At 36.4% G+C, this 14916-nt stretch overlaps 1 protein-coding gene across 2 annotated transcripts in view; it reads right to left on the bottom strand.

The window, feature by feature from the left end:
- The window catches only part of LOC136042264 (eukaryotic translation initiation factor 4 gamma 3-like), a 54613-nt gene extending 51872 nt beyond the window's left edge, over positions 1–2741 (bottom strand). For both annotated transcript variants that reach the window (XM_065727215.1, XM_065727214.1), the window contains exon 1: positions 2560–2741. The gene's annotated coding sequence lies outside the window, so the exon portion shown is untranslated. The remainder of the gene's footprint in view (positions 1–2559) is intronic.
- Between the last annotated feature and the right edge of the window lie 12175 nt (positions 2742–14916).

Here is a 14916-nt window from a genome sequence, read left to right on the forward strand (position 1 = left end):
CAGACGAACCAATAGTCTTGAGAACCTACAGGTCTAAAGTTACTGCAGGGTTCTATGCCTTGGCGTGTGTTATGCCCTAACATAAACATGGTAGACAAAACGCAAATGCGGAAGCAAATCTTAGTTTCATTCGAAGTCGCAATCAAATTCGATTGATGATACCTGCTCAAGCTTCTGGACATGATCATTGGTGAAAAGACTGACAAGCAAATAAGGATGCACCATTTTTGAATGTGAAAAATATGACCTACCATTGTACCTTCCTACCAAAAAAAAATAAATGTTTTTAAGCCTTCCACACCAAGTGAAAGTGTTCCCATTTTCACATAACTGAGAGTCTAATGTTGTATTTTTGAAAACATGGGCTGAAATTGACAATTTTGAATAAATCATATCAAAATTTTCTAAAGTCTAGCCTATTAACCAAATGGTAAGCGCTGAAGATTTTTTTATGGTATTCGTTCCTGTAGGGGGTTTATAAGGTTAAACTATATGGCCCATGATCATATAACATATGATCCATATTCCAGAATGATGATTCAAGATGTAAAACCACAAACAAATGATAACGACAAAATTTTCCGAGTGTACAGGAACAAGAAATACCATTTTTGCAATTTCGTACTTTAATTTCATGGTGTGTCATTGGCATTAATGCAACTATTGAATAATTATGAACCAAAGACATTTCTAGGTGATATTCACAAAATGACTAGCGACACCGACTTAGTCTATCGTCTGATATTCGGGAGAAGCAAAAGGCTACCTGATCGATAGCCGCAAGAAGACAAGAATTAGCTAAATTTGGAAAGTGGACCCAGACTGATTCTGGAGTATTTTTATGAGAGATTTTTAGTCCCAAGTTCAAATTATTATCCTTATAGCTTTAAAACAACCCATGGATTTCACTATTTTCTATGTTTTATTACTCACAATTTCAGAAGTAATTACATTTTTATTGCATCTTGCAGAATCCTAACTAAATCTCCTAATATGTAACGTCAATTTATGAAAATAAGTTAGTTCAGACGACAAAAGCTAGTCACATTGGTGTAGTTTTCTTGGTTTCAATATCAAACTACCAGGGGGGAGGGAGGTTTGAGTGAAACACTCCATATTTAGTAAGGATTTTAGAACGCTTACAGTGGTCCCGAAATTTTATAGTGTTTCTTGAAGAAACAATTTAAGAATGCATTCTTTTCTTAAAGTAAAGACAAAATTTTCAAAATAAATTTCAAATTTTCAAAATAAATGCCAACTTCCCTCTCAATGTCGGATCGTAGTTCGTTCTGAGATGTTTGCGTTGGTACGTTTATGCCGTTAATATTCCGTAATAGATATCCCATTTAGATTGGCAAATCCAAAATGAAATAATATTACAGTGAGAAACTCAATATTGTATCGGATTTCGCTCGGCTATTTTAACAGCCGATAAGTCTATATATAGTCTATAGAGGATAGGATGACAATAATTAAAGATACTTCATAAGAAATATCGAAACACAACGACAGTCTTCCAAGATCTTTAATTTAGGCAAATAATAGGCAAGTAATAATAATAATAATAATAATAAGGTAAATAATTAGGTAAATAATAAATGATATAATAGTACCATAGGTACTAGCAATTCTACGAAACATTTATTTCTGCATTAAGGAGGGTGTCTTTCCAAAACCAACTGACCAATTCTACCGGCTCCCCTCTTCGTACAAGCCCCTCAAACAAAATTAAAAAGTTTCGAAAAGGCAATTGGCTGATTTTGAACAGACCCCACCCCCATCTGAGGATAAGAAATGTGTTCACCTGGTAGTTATTTAACCATTTGTACTTTAATATGGTTATTTAGGTTTCTTGTTAAAAAACAAGCCAGCCAATGAAAGGAATACAAAAAAATGTACACGCGCTTACAAGGAGAGATGGTCTAATACTATGGTCACTGTTTTAACCATATTAGATAACTTCTATAGCCGTTAGGAATTTGAGTTAAAATTTTCTTCTTTTTTTACCACAAATTCTGGTGCTATTAAGCCAGTGGCCTTTTCCTGAAAATTTATGCATCTTGGACTCGGAAATTCAATTCATGATTTTAAGAAAAAACTTACCTAGCTCAAATTCTTCCATGTAAACTTAATTGACACTACAACAGCTGGACATTTAATGCTATAACAACTAAAAAATACTAGCACATGCACTTTTATTTAAAAATGTGAGCTAAATAAAAAAAATTTAAATTCAATTGCAAGGAGTCCAACTAACCCCAAAATTTCAGTGACTTTTTTTCCCGAACGTTTCCATTTATTTTGTTATAATTCATTTATTTCAATTTTTTAATCACTGAAAAATTATCTTCTTCGTACCTTGAATATTAGCATTCTCATCATACGACATTTACACTACATTGGTTATGTTGTAAATTTATGTTCAAGCTTACATAAAGCCAGCCTCAGAAGTAGATTCACTCCTACCCCCGACTAACCAACCCCGGTCACTACATTGATTACTACATACACTACATTGATTACGCTATAAATTTCTTTTCAAGCAGATATAAAACCAACCTAGGAAGTGGATTCACTCCTACTCCGACTAACCGAATCAGGTGATACGCTCACTTCCTCATTGGCATTAGGATCGACAATTGCAAGTGGCTTTCTCTCCCTCTTTTGTGGAGGTGGCTGCTGAGTTGTGGGTGGCACTTGAAGAGGCACTTGACCATTTGTATGAGGAAAAAGTGTAAAATCTGTAAAAACAAAAACAGTCTGAGAGACTAACCTTTCAATTAATTAGTTTTAATTAATTCTTTTAATCAATTAATTAATTAAAAGGATTAATGAATTATATTTAATTAAATCTCAATTAATTATAATCATTTTAATTAATTATTCATGCTTTTAATTAATTCTAGTATATTACATTATTTCGGTCCGACTGAACCTACTCCAGAAAAAATTGCTGTCTGACTTGTTTTTTGGTGTTTTAGTCCCGTCCCCACTTAAATTATCCGATTGCCATCCCCCAACCAAAAGAAAAACTTCAATGTTTCCTTTATAGAAATAAAAGCTATACAGCTTATGGATTTGTATTTCGTAACGCCATTAGGGTTGTAGTAGTTCCCTCAACCTCAGGCTTATTCCATATCGTTTTTGGGATATAGGAGTATACAGAAAAACTAAGAATAAGAGGAAAATTTACATGATAAAGAAAAATTGACACTTACATGCGAGAAACAGTTACAGAAGCACAAAAAAGACAGTTAGAGCCTAATAACATAAAAACAATTTTACTAACAAATATATCTTATTTCAAGAGGAGGAGGATTAAAGTCTGAGTTCCCTCTAACTAGGCATGGCCTCTTGGTACCCCTCTCACAACTTAATAACTGAGAGAAAAGCATGATCTTACTCTAAGCACTATATTTGAGAAAAAAATCAGAGTAATACTGTTTGGTGATGAATGGACATCTACTGACTATATAGTGCGAAATCCCCACTAGGTACGATGGCCTTAGGTACCCATTGTATACTGTCATACGGTTGAATTTCATAGCTAAAAGTTACAAACATTAGCGGATTACATAAATAGATGATTAAGGATGACAGATTGCCGAAGATTGTGTATTTTGGCCATCAATTCGGGACTGATTGACAAGTAGGTTATCACAGAATGAGGTGAGAACTGGTTATAAGAAAGAAATTAAAGGACATTATGACTATATACAAGGGGTAGAGTGAGGCTTTGAATAGATAGAGCCAGAGGAGGAACATGTGAAGCTTTGTTAGCCAAAGGTAGCTTGGTACTATAGTGAGTAGCATATACACAGAAGTAGTATATCCAACTTGTACTACAGCAGAAGTAGTATATCCAAGCTTCAGCTACATCAGAAAGTTTTATTTTCCATAAAGAATTGTCAGCACTCGGTAGCCTTTCATTAATCAAACACATTTTAAATATTTGCACCAAATGAGGTGCGAAAGTCTCCGTGGTGACTGGTGTCTGCTAGGTCAATTTCCTGTTCTTTCCTCAAGTATTAAAAAAAAAAAAAAAAGGTAAAGGATACACCATTAGATTTTACAGTCTCTACCGGCAATGCTGATCTCCGTTTCTTGGCCCTTCAGCCAGGAAGTGCAATGGGCGGTTGGCAGCCAACCATCCTGTGCTTTCCTCAAGTGAGTAGACTTAAAATCATCTACTAAACCATCTTTTTTTAAAGACAATACAAAAAAATTGGAACTTACACTGTGCAGGATTATTTGACTGGGAAAACCTCGGCTGAACGAATGGCTGACTTTGATTAGCGTATCTAGGAAATTGAGGCCGACTCTGAGGAATTGCAGCAGGGAACTAGAAAAACCAAGAGATAATTATTATCATTCCAAAAGTACTAGAAAAAAAGAAAACTACGAACACGAGAAAAACCTTAAATTTTTCTTATTACTATATCAAATAATTCTTTGGTCTACCACGCCCACGTGATTACGCCTGCTGCTCTTCCATACCTATCAGTTCAAAGCTTCATTCTTGATCCCCAGCAATTAAGTTCCTATTTCCTTTAAATCCTTTGTTACAGCCTCTTCTCACCAAGTTCGGGGATGACCTGCTTTTCGTTTGGCCCCACATATATGTTCAAAACAAGGAATCTCTGGCTAGGCAATATCCATGTGGCCTGGCCATCTTATACTTTCTTGCATTATAGTTCTAGAAATTGGGATGGCACCAAATTTTCCGTATAGCTTATTACTAAACATACGGTCAGTCAAATATAGAGCTCAAGCAATTCTTAGACAATTTATCTTGAGAACATTAAACAAATCTTTCTCGACCTTTCGAAGCATCCATGTTTCAGAGTCATACATAACCCTTGTCATTACCGTTGCTTCCAATGTGCAGACCTTTAATATCTTCATATTTTTCCAAAGTTTTTCCAGGCTATTCTACTTTTTACATCTTCAAATTGAAGCTATTCATTTGATCAAGCTTCTCATTACCTAAAATCACCTTATCACCGTCATTTATTCCTAGTCTAAGCAACTTAGGACTTCTTGATAATAAGTTTCAAACCTATTCTTGCAACCTGGACTCTCAAAACCTTCACAAGTTCGTTAATTTTGCTAGTACTTTATATCTAAAACAATCAAATCATATTGATAAAGAAAAGGTAAAAAACACAATAAAAAGAAAAAACAAGAGTGCTGAAGAGAAAGATTATTAGCATTGAAAAAATACCAAGGAAGTAGAAAAATACGAGCACCAAGTCACCCGGGGACAACACAGCCACACACGCTTTCCTTCAACCCATAATCTCTTCAAAGCTTCACTCTTTACCCCCACCCCAATTTTTGAAATCTAAAATTGTTTCCAACCCAACCTAAATTAGTATCGAACATGGAAAGTAAATTATCGTGTGGAGATATAGACTTCTGATAGAACAGAGACAACAAATCACCGATTGATAGCATTAATGCTGTACTGATCTAGGCGAAATTCAGATACAACACTGTCTAGCGTTATTTTGTACAAGCTTTCTAGTAGTATACTCCGTTTTGTCGTGCTGGATAAATTAACAATACAACTTTATCGCGAGGGCATGTTGACCCCTTTTGTGAAAGCGAAATCTACCGTAAAAACCGGAAGATTAAACAGTCGATTTTTATCTTAACTGTATAGCCACCATCACGCACATCTTCCTCATGATAATCTTCATCATTGAAAAAAAAATCATTACTTTTTAATTAAATCACAACTTTTAACTTGACAGGTGTGTTCTCATATCAACGGGCTTCTGGAAAACACATTGAAGAAGGGCCCGCGTAGTGGCTTGAAATAGCTGCAGGTCATGGAGTGAACCAACTAGCGAGCAGCGTTACCTTGATGATTGAAAAAAAAATCATTTTTTTTACTTATCCCGGTGTTTTTTAAGATTATTACTTGGTCGGATTCATGTATACCACAGAACAGAAACTCAACGAGCTTCGCTACGCAGGACGCATTCCGAATTTATCATAGACTACCGAAACTGATCACGAAATATTGTAAGCCAGGTCACTCGAACATACAAGAAGTAGTCATAATCTTTAGTTGTATTGAAAGAAGTCTGAAGCACTTTGAGGTACATTCCTCCTTGAACTTGGTGAAGCAGCTCAAAGTTAGCACAAAGTATCCGTCCATCATTATCCAGATGAAAAAGTGCTGGATTTTCAACATTTCTCCAAAAGCTACAAGTTTGCTAATACTCCATTTTCCAAAATGAAACAACTGCAATTTACACAAGGCCACTCTAAAAGAGTTGGTTATAAACGTTCGATCCTGAAAAATCAGTAATTGAAATAATCATTGCTGGGGAGGATAAATTTAAAGCAAGGAAAGATGCTTCTTCCACAGAAGTTGTTGAGTTCCTTGTGGTCCGAAAGCCATTGGATCGCAAATCTGCTATTTCTATTGAAAAAAAAATCGAAGGTGTGATGTCAGTTTGCAAGTTCATGTCTCTTCAGTACAAGAGCATTTTTGCTGGCATCGGTTAAGATAACAACAGCCCACCACCCGCAGTACAAACAGCATGACCAGAAGGAGTCACCAGCCCCCTACCCACCAAAAAAGCCAAGAAGGGGAAAGATATTCAGTAAAGGCCTAATAAATTACCTTGCTTGGTCTTTACCATATAATCAAAATTTAATATGTTGGTTTATAATTACGTTGAACGAGAGTTCAGTTTGAAGGATCAAAGTAGAGTTTGAAACACCGCGTTTGAGCCCTAAGATAAACCTTGTCTATTGCCGAGAAAACATTGATGACAAATTGTTACAACACAGCGGAAAAAGAACCCGAGCACTGTCCTTCACTTTACTTGTCGTAAGCATCCGAGTAGCAGAAAGTAAGGACAAAAGTGTCCCTACCATTGTGCCTACCATTGTGCCTACCATTGTGACCTACCATTGTGCCTTCCTACCAAAAAAAAAGTTTTAAAGCCTTCCACACCAAGTGAAAGTGTCCCCATTTTCACATAATTGAGTCTAATGTATTTTTACAACATGGGCTAAAATTGACAATTTTGGATAAATCATACCAAAATTTTTTCTTAATAGTTTGACCTATTGACCAAATGGGAAGCCCTGGAAATTTTTTTTTGTATTCATTCCTGTAAGGACCTTTATAGGGTTAAACTATATGGCCCATGATCATATAACATATGATCCATATTCAAGAATGATGATACAAGATGTAACACCACTAATGAATGATAACGACACAATTTTCCGAGTGTACAGGAACTACAAAAACCATTTTTGCCATTTCGTACTTTAATTTCATGGTGTGTCATTGACAGTAGTGCAACTGTTGAATACATATGAGCCAAAGACATTTCTAGGTGATGTTCACAAAATGACTAGTGACACCGACTTGGTCTCTCGTCTGATTTTCGGAAGAAGCAAAAGGCTACCTGATCTATAGCCGCGAGAAGACAAACATTAGCTAGGTTTGGAAAGTGAAGCCAGACTGATTCTGGAGTATTTTTATGAGAGGTTTTTAGTCCTAAGTTCAAATTATTACCCTTATAGCTTTAAACAATCCATGGATCTCACTATTTTCAATGTTCTGTTACGATTTCAGAAATAATTGTATCTTTTCAGATCTTGCAGAATCCTAACTGAACCTTTTAATGTGTAATGTTAATTTATGAAAATAAGTTAGTTCAGACGACAAAAGCGTAGTCACATTGGTGTAGTTTTCTTAGTTTCAACATCCAACTACTAGGGGGAGGGGGGTTTAAGTGAGTCACTCCATATTTAATAAGGATTTCAGAACACTTACAGTGGTCCCAAAATTTTATAGTGTTTCTTGAAGAAACAATTTAAGAATACATTTTTTCTTAAAGCGCAGACAAAATTTTCAAAATAAATTTCAAATTTTCAAAATAAATGCCAACTTCCCTCTCCACGTCGGAACGTAGTTTGTTCTGAAATGTTTACGTTGGTACGGTTATACCGTTAATACTCCGTCATAGATGTCCCATTCAGATTGGCCAATCCAAAATGAAATAGTATTACATTGAGGAACTCAATATTGTATCGGATTTCACTCGGCTATTTTAACAGCCAATAAATCTATTTATAGTCTATAGAAGATAGGATGACAATAATTAAAGATACTTTATAAAAAATATCGAAACACAACGACAGTCTTCCAAGATCTTTAATTTAGGCAAATAATAATAATAATAAGGTAAATAATAAATGATATAATAGTACCATAGATGCTTGCGATTCTACGAAACATTTATTTCTGCATTAAGGAGGTTGTGTTTCCAAAACCAACTGACCAATTCTACTGGCTCCCCTCTTCGTAGCCCCTCAAACAAAAGTGAAAAGTTTCGAAAAGGCAATTGGCCGATTTTGAATATACCCCACTCCCATCTGAGTATAAGAAATGTGTTCACCTGGTAGTTATTTAGCCATTTGTATTTTAATATGGTTATTTAGGTTTCTTGTTAAAAACAAGCCAGTCAATGAAAGGAATACAAAAAATGTACATGCGCTTAAAAGGAGAGATGGGCTAACACTGCGATCACAGTTTAACCATATTAGGTAACTACAGTTTAAAATTTTCTTCTTTTTTTTTTATCAGAAATTCAGGTACTATTGAGCCAGTGGCCTTGTTCTGAAAATTTATGCATCTTGGACTCAGAAATTCAATTCATGATTTTAAGAAAAAACTTGCCATGCTCAAATTCTTCCGTGCAAGCTTGATTGACACTACAACAGCTGGACATTGAAAGCTATAAAAACTAAAAAAAATACTGTCTTCGCACACGCACTTTAATTTAAAATGCGAGCAAAATTAAAAAAATAAATTGCAAGGAGTCCAACTAACCCCAAAATTTCAGTGACTTTTTCCGAACGTTTCCATTATTTTGTTATAAATCACTTATTTCAATTTTTTAATCACAGAAAAATTATCTTCTTAGTATCTTGAATATTAGCATTCTCATCATACGACATTTACACTACATTGATTACGTTATAAATTTCTGTTCAAGCTCATACAAAATCAGCCTCAGAAGTAGATTCACTCCTACCCCGACTAACCGAACCCGGTTACTACATTTATTACTACATATACTACATTGATTATGCTACATATATCTGTTCAAGCAGATATAAAACCAACCTCAAAAGTGGATTCACTCCCACTTCGACTAACCGAACCCGTGTTACTACATTGAATACTACATGCACTACATTGATTACGCTATAAATTTCTGTTCAAGCAGATAAAAGCCAACCTCAGAAGTGGATTCACTCCTACTCCGATTAACCGTATCCGGCGATATGCTCACTTCCTCATTGGTATTAGGATCAACAATTGGAAGTGGCTTTCTCTTTCTCTTTTGTGGAAGTGGCTGCTGTGTTGTGGGTGGCACTTGAAGAGGCACTTGACCATTTCTATGAGGAAAAGGTGTGAAATCTGTAAAAACAAAAACAATTTGAGAAACTAAACTTTTAATTATTTAATTTTAAGTAATTCTTTTAATTAACTAATTAATTAAAAGAAGTAAATCAGTTATATTTAATTAATTCTTGATTGATTCTAACTCTTTTAATTCTTAACTAGTTCTAATTATTTTAATTAGTTCTTTTTTCTTTTAATAAATTTTAGTATATTACATCTTCTCACGGCTACCTCATTAAGTATTCGGTCCGACTGAACCCACTCCAGAAAAAATTGCTGTCTGACTTGTTTTGGTGTTGTAGTCCCGTCCACACTTAAATTATCCGATTGCCATCCCCCAGCCAAAAGAAAAGTTTCAATGTGTATCCTTTATAGAAACAAAAGCTATACAGCTCATGGATTTTGTATCTTGTAACAACATTAGACCTTTGGTAGATTCCTCAAACTCAGGCTCACTTAATATCTTTTTTGGGAAGTAGGAGTATATAAGATAACTTAAAATTAGAGGAGCATTTAGATGATATAGGAAAATTGACACTTACATGGGAGCAACAGTTACAGAAACACAAAAAAGGCAGTAAGAGCCTAATAACATTGGAAAAAACTAACAAATTTATCGTATCTCGAGGGGAGGAGGATTTAAGTCTGGGTTCCCTCTAACTATGCGTGGCCTCTTGATACCCGTTCCTCAATTTAATATCTAAGACAGAAGCATGAGCTTACCCAAGCTTTATATTCGAGGGGAAAAAATCGGAGTAGTACTATTTCGTGACGAAGGGACATCTACTGACTGTATAATGCGAAGTCCTCACTAGGTAGGATGGCCTTAGGTACCCGTTGTATAATGTCAAACGGTTGTTTTCCAAAGCTAGAAGTTACGAACATTAGCGGATTACATAAATAGATGATTAAGGATGACAGATTGCCAAAGATTGTGCATTTTGGCCATCAATCCGGGACTGATTGACAAGTATGTTGTTGCAGAATAAGGTCAGAACCGGTTATAAGAAAAAATTTAAGAACATTGTGAGTATATACGAGGGGTAGAGTGAGGCTTTGAATAGATAGGGTTGGAGGAGGAACAAGTGAAGCTTTGTTTAGCCTAAGGCAGCTTGGTACTATAGTGAGTAGCATATACACAGAAGTAGTATGTCCAACTTGGTACTACAGCAGAAGTAGTATATCCAAGCTTCAGCTACATCACAAAGTTTCATCTTCCATAAAGAATTGTCAGCACTCGGTAGCCTATCAGTAATCAAACACATTTTAAATATTTGCACCAAATGAGGTGTGAAAAACTCCGTGGTGACTGATGTCTGCTAAGTCAATTTTCTGTTCTTTCCTCAAGTGAATAGACTTAAAAATCATTGAATTATTCATCTTTTTTTAGAGACAATATAACAATTTCAAACTTACACTGTGCAGGATTATTTGACTGGGAAAACCTCAGCTGAACGAATGGCTGACTTTGAATAGCGTATCTAGGAAATTGAGGCCGACCCTGAGGAATTGCAACAGGGAACTAGAAAAACCAAGAGATAATTATTAGCATTCGAAAAGTACTAGAAAAATAGAAAAATACAAACACAAGAATAACCGTAAATTTTTCTTACTACTATATCAAATAATTCATTGCTTAACCACGCCCACGCAATTACGGCTACTCCTCTTCCGTCACAAACAGTTCAAAGCTTCACTCTTGATCCCCAGCAATAGAGTTCCCATTTACTTTAAATCCTTTGTCATAGCCTATTGTCACCCAGTTCAGGGATGACCTGCTTTTCGTTTGGTCCCAGAAATTAGGCCAGAATAAGCAATTCCTGGCTAGGCAATATCCATTATCCATTAAATGTGACCCGACCATTTTAAGCTTTCTCGCATTTTTGTCTTAGAAATTGGGATGGCACCAAATTCCCCGAATAGCTTATTACTTAAAATACGGTCAGTCAAATATAGGCCTTAAACAATTTTTAGACAATTTATCTGGAGAACATTAAACAGATCTTTCTTGGCCTTTCGAAGCGCCTATGCTTCAGAGTCATACCTGACCCTAGTCATTACCGTGGTTTCCACTGTGCAGACCTTTAATATCGTCATATTCTTCCAAAGCTTTTTTAGCTGCGAAAAAAATTACTTGTCATATGCCTATTCTACTTTTTACATCTTCACAGTGAAGGTATTCACTTGATCAAGCTTCTTATTACCTAATATCACCTTATCACCCTCATTTATTCCTAGTCTAAGCAACTTAGGTCTTCTTAATATTAACTTTCAAACCTATTCTTGCAACCTGGACTCTCAACCTTCACAAGTTCATTGATTTTGCTAGTACTTTATATCTAGAACAATCAAATCAAATTGATAAAAAAAGGTAAATAAAAACATAACTAAAAGAAAAAACTAAGAGTGATGAAGAGAAAGATTTTTAGCATTGAAAAACTACCAGGAAAGTAGAAAAATACGAGCACTAAGTCACCCGGGGACAACACAGCCCCACACACTATTCTTCCGCCCCCAATCTTTTCAATGCTTCACTCTTTACCCCAACCCCTATTTTGGAAATCTAAAATTATTCCAACCCAACCCAAATTAGTATCGAACATGGAAAGGAAATTATCATGTGGTAATATAGACTTCTGATACAACAGAGACAACAAATTACCGATTGATAGCAACTATGTTGTACTGATCTAGGCGAAATTTAGATACAACACTGTCTAGCGTTATTTTGTACACGCTTTCTAGTGGTATACTCCCTTTTGTCGTGCAATATCTCTCAGCTGAGTAAATTAACAATACAACTGTATCGCAAGGGCATTTTGGCCCCTTTTCTGAAAGTGAAATCTACCGTAAAAATCGGAAGAATAAATTGTCGACTTTTGTCTTAACTGTACAGCCACCATCACGCACATCTTCCTCGTGGTAATCTTCATCATTTAAAAAAAAATCATCAATTTTTCAACTCAATTGCAACTTTTAACTTGACAGGTGTGTTCTCATATCAACGGGCTTCTGGAAAACACATTGAAGAAGTGCCCGCTTAGTGGCCTGAAACAGTTGTAAGTCATGAAGCGACCCAACTAGCAAGCAGCGTTACCTTGAGAGTGGAAAGAACCATTTTTACCTATCCCGCCGTTTTTAAGATTATTACTTGGTCGGATTCAGGTGTACCACAGAACAGAAACTCAAGGAGCTTCACCACGCAGGACGTATTTCGTAATTATCATAGAATGCTGACAACAAAATACTGTAAGCCAGGTCACTCGAACATACAGGAAGTAGTTATAGTCTTTAGTTGTATTGAAAGAAGTCTAAGCCCTTTTAGGTAAATTCCCCCCCTGAAATTGGTGAAACAGCTCAAAAAGTTAGCACAAAGTATCCGTCTATCATTATACAGATGAAACAAGAGCTAAGAGCTCATATGGCACTTGTGACGAGGCAAGAAGAGCTAAGAGCCAAGAGATCATATGGTATGAGCTCTAACAAAATTCTATGAATCAATAGATTAATTTAAAAGGAAAATAAGAGGCTTAATGCCGGTCAGGATTTAAAATAAGAGCTCTGAGTCACAATGTCCTTCTAAATATCAAAATTCATTAAGATCCGATCACCCACTCGTAAGTTATAAATACCTAATTTTTTCTAATTTTTCCTCTCCCTTTAGCCCCCCACATGGTTGAATCTGGGAAAACGACTTTATCAAGTCAATTTGTAGAGGTCCCTGACACGCCTACCGATTTTCATCGTCCTAGCACGTTCAGAAGCACCTGACTCGCCAAATCACTGAACCCCTGCCCCCAACTCCCCCAAAGAGAGCGAATCCAGTACAGTTCCGCCAATCACGTATCAAGGACATTTGCTTATTCTATCCGCCAAGCTTCATCCCGATTCCTCCACTCCAAGCGTTTCCCAAGATTTCCCAGTCCAACTCCCCCCAATGTCAAAGATCTGGTCGGGATTTGAAATAAGAGCTCTGAGACATGAATTCCTTCTAAATATCAAATTTCAATAAGATCCGATCACCTATCCGTAAGATAAAAATACCCCAATTTTCCCGTTTTCTAAAAATTCCGGTTTCCCCCTCCAACTCCCCCCAATGTCACGGGATCTGGTAAGAATTAAAAATTAGAGCTTTAAAGCACAAGACCCTTCTAAATACCAAATTTCATTAAGATCTGGTCACCCTTTTGTAAGTTACAAATACCTCAATTTAAAAATTACCCCCCCCCCCCTCCACCAAAGAGAGCAGATGCGGCCCAGTTATGTCAGTCACGTATCTTAGACAGGTTTTTATTCTTCCCATCCAGTTTCATTCTGATCTCACCGCTTTAAGTATTTTCTAAGATTTCCGGACCCCCCAACTGCCCCCTCCCCCCAATTACGTTGGATCCGGTTGATATTTAAAATAAGAGATCTGAGTTACGAGGTGCTTCTTAATAGGAAGTTTCATGAAGATCCGATCACTCGTTCGTAAGTTAAAAACACGTCATTTTTTCTAATTTTTCAGAATTAACCCCTCCCCCAAAAGAGCGGATCCATTCCAATTATGTAAATCACGTATCTAAGACTTCTGCTTATTTTTACCACCAAGTTTCATCCCGATCCCTCCATTCTATGCGTTTCCATGATTTTAGGTTCCCCTACCCCAAACTCCCCCCCAATGTCACCAGATCCGGTCGGGATTTAAAATATGAGCGTTGAGACATGATATCCTTCTAAATATCAAATTTCATTGAGATCCGATCACCGTTCGTAAGTTAAAAATACGGCATTTTTTCTAATTTTTCAGAATTACCTCCCCCCCCCCAACTACCCATATGACAGCAGATCCGTTCCGGTTATGTCAATCATGTATCTAGGACTTGTGCTTATTTTTCCAACCAAGTTTCATCCCGATCCCTCCACTCTAAGTGTTTTCCAAGTTTTAGGTTTCCCTCTCCCAACTCCCCCCAATGTCACCAGATCCGGTCGGGATTAAAAATAAGAGCTCTGAGACACAATATCCTTCTAACTATCAAATTTCATTGAGATTCGATCACCCGTTCGTAAGCTAAAAACACCTCATTTTTTCTAATTTTTGAGAATTAACCCCCCCCCCACTACCCCAAAGAGAGCGGATCCATTCCGTTTATGTCAATCATGTATCTCAGACTTGTGCTTATTTTCCCAACCAAGTTTCATCCCGATCCCTCCACTCTAGGTGTTTTCCAAGTTTTAGGTTTCCCCCTCCCATCTCCCCTCCCCAATACCACCAGATACGGTCGGGATTTAAAATAAGAGCTGTGAGACAAGGTATCCTTCTAAATATCACATTTCATTGAGATCCGATCACCCGTTCGTAAGTTAAAAATACTTCATTTTTTCTATTTTATTTCGAATTAACCGGCCCCCACTCCTCGCCCCAGATGGTCAAATCAGGAAAATGACTATTTCTAATTTAATTTGTTCCGGTCCCTGATACACTTGCCAAA

The sequence above is a fragment of the Artemia franciscana genome, unplaced genomic scaffold (genome assembly GCF_032884065.1).
Source record: "Artemia franciscana unplaced genomic scaffold, ASM3288406v1 PGA_scaffold_97, whole genome shotgun sequence".
Lineage (NCBI taxonomy): Eukaryota > Metazoa > Arthropoda > Branchiopoda > Anostraca > Artemiidae > Artemia > Artemia franciscana.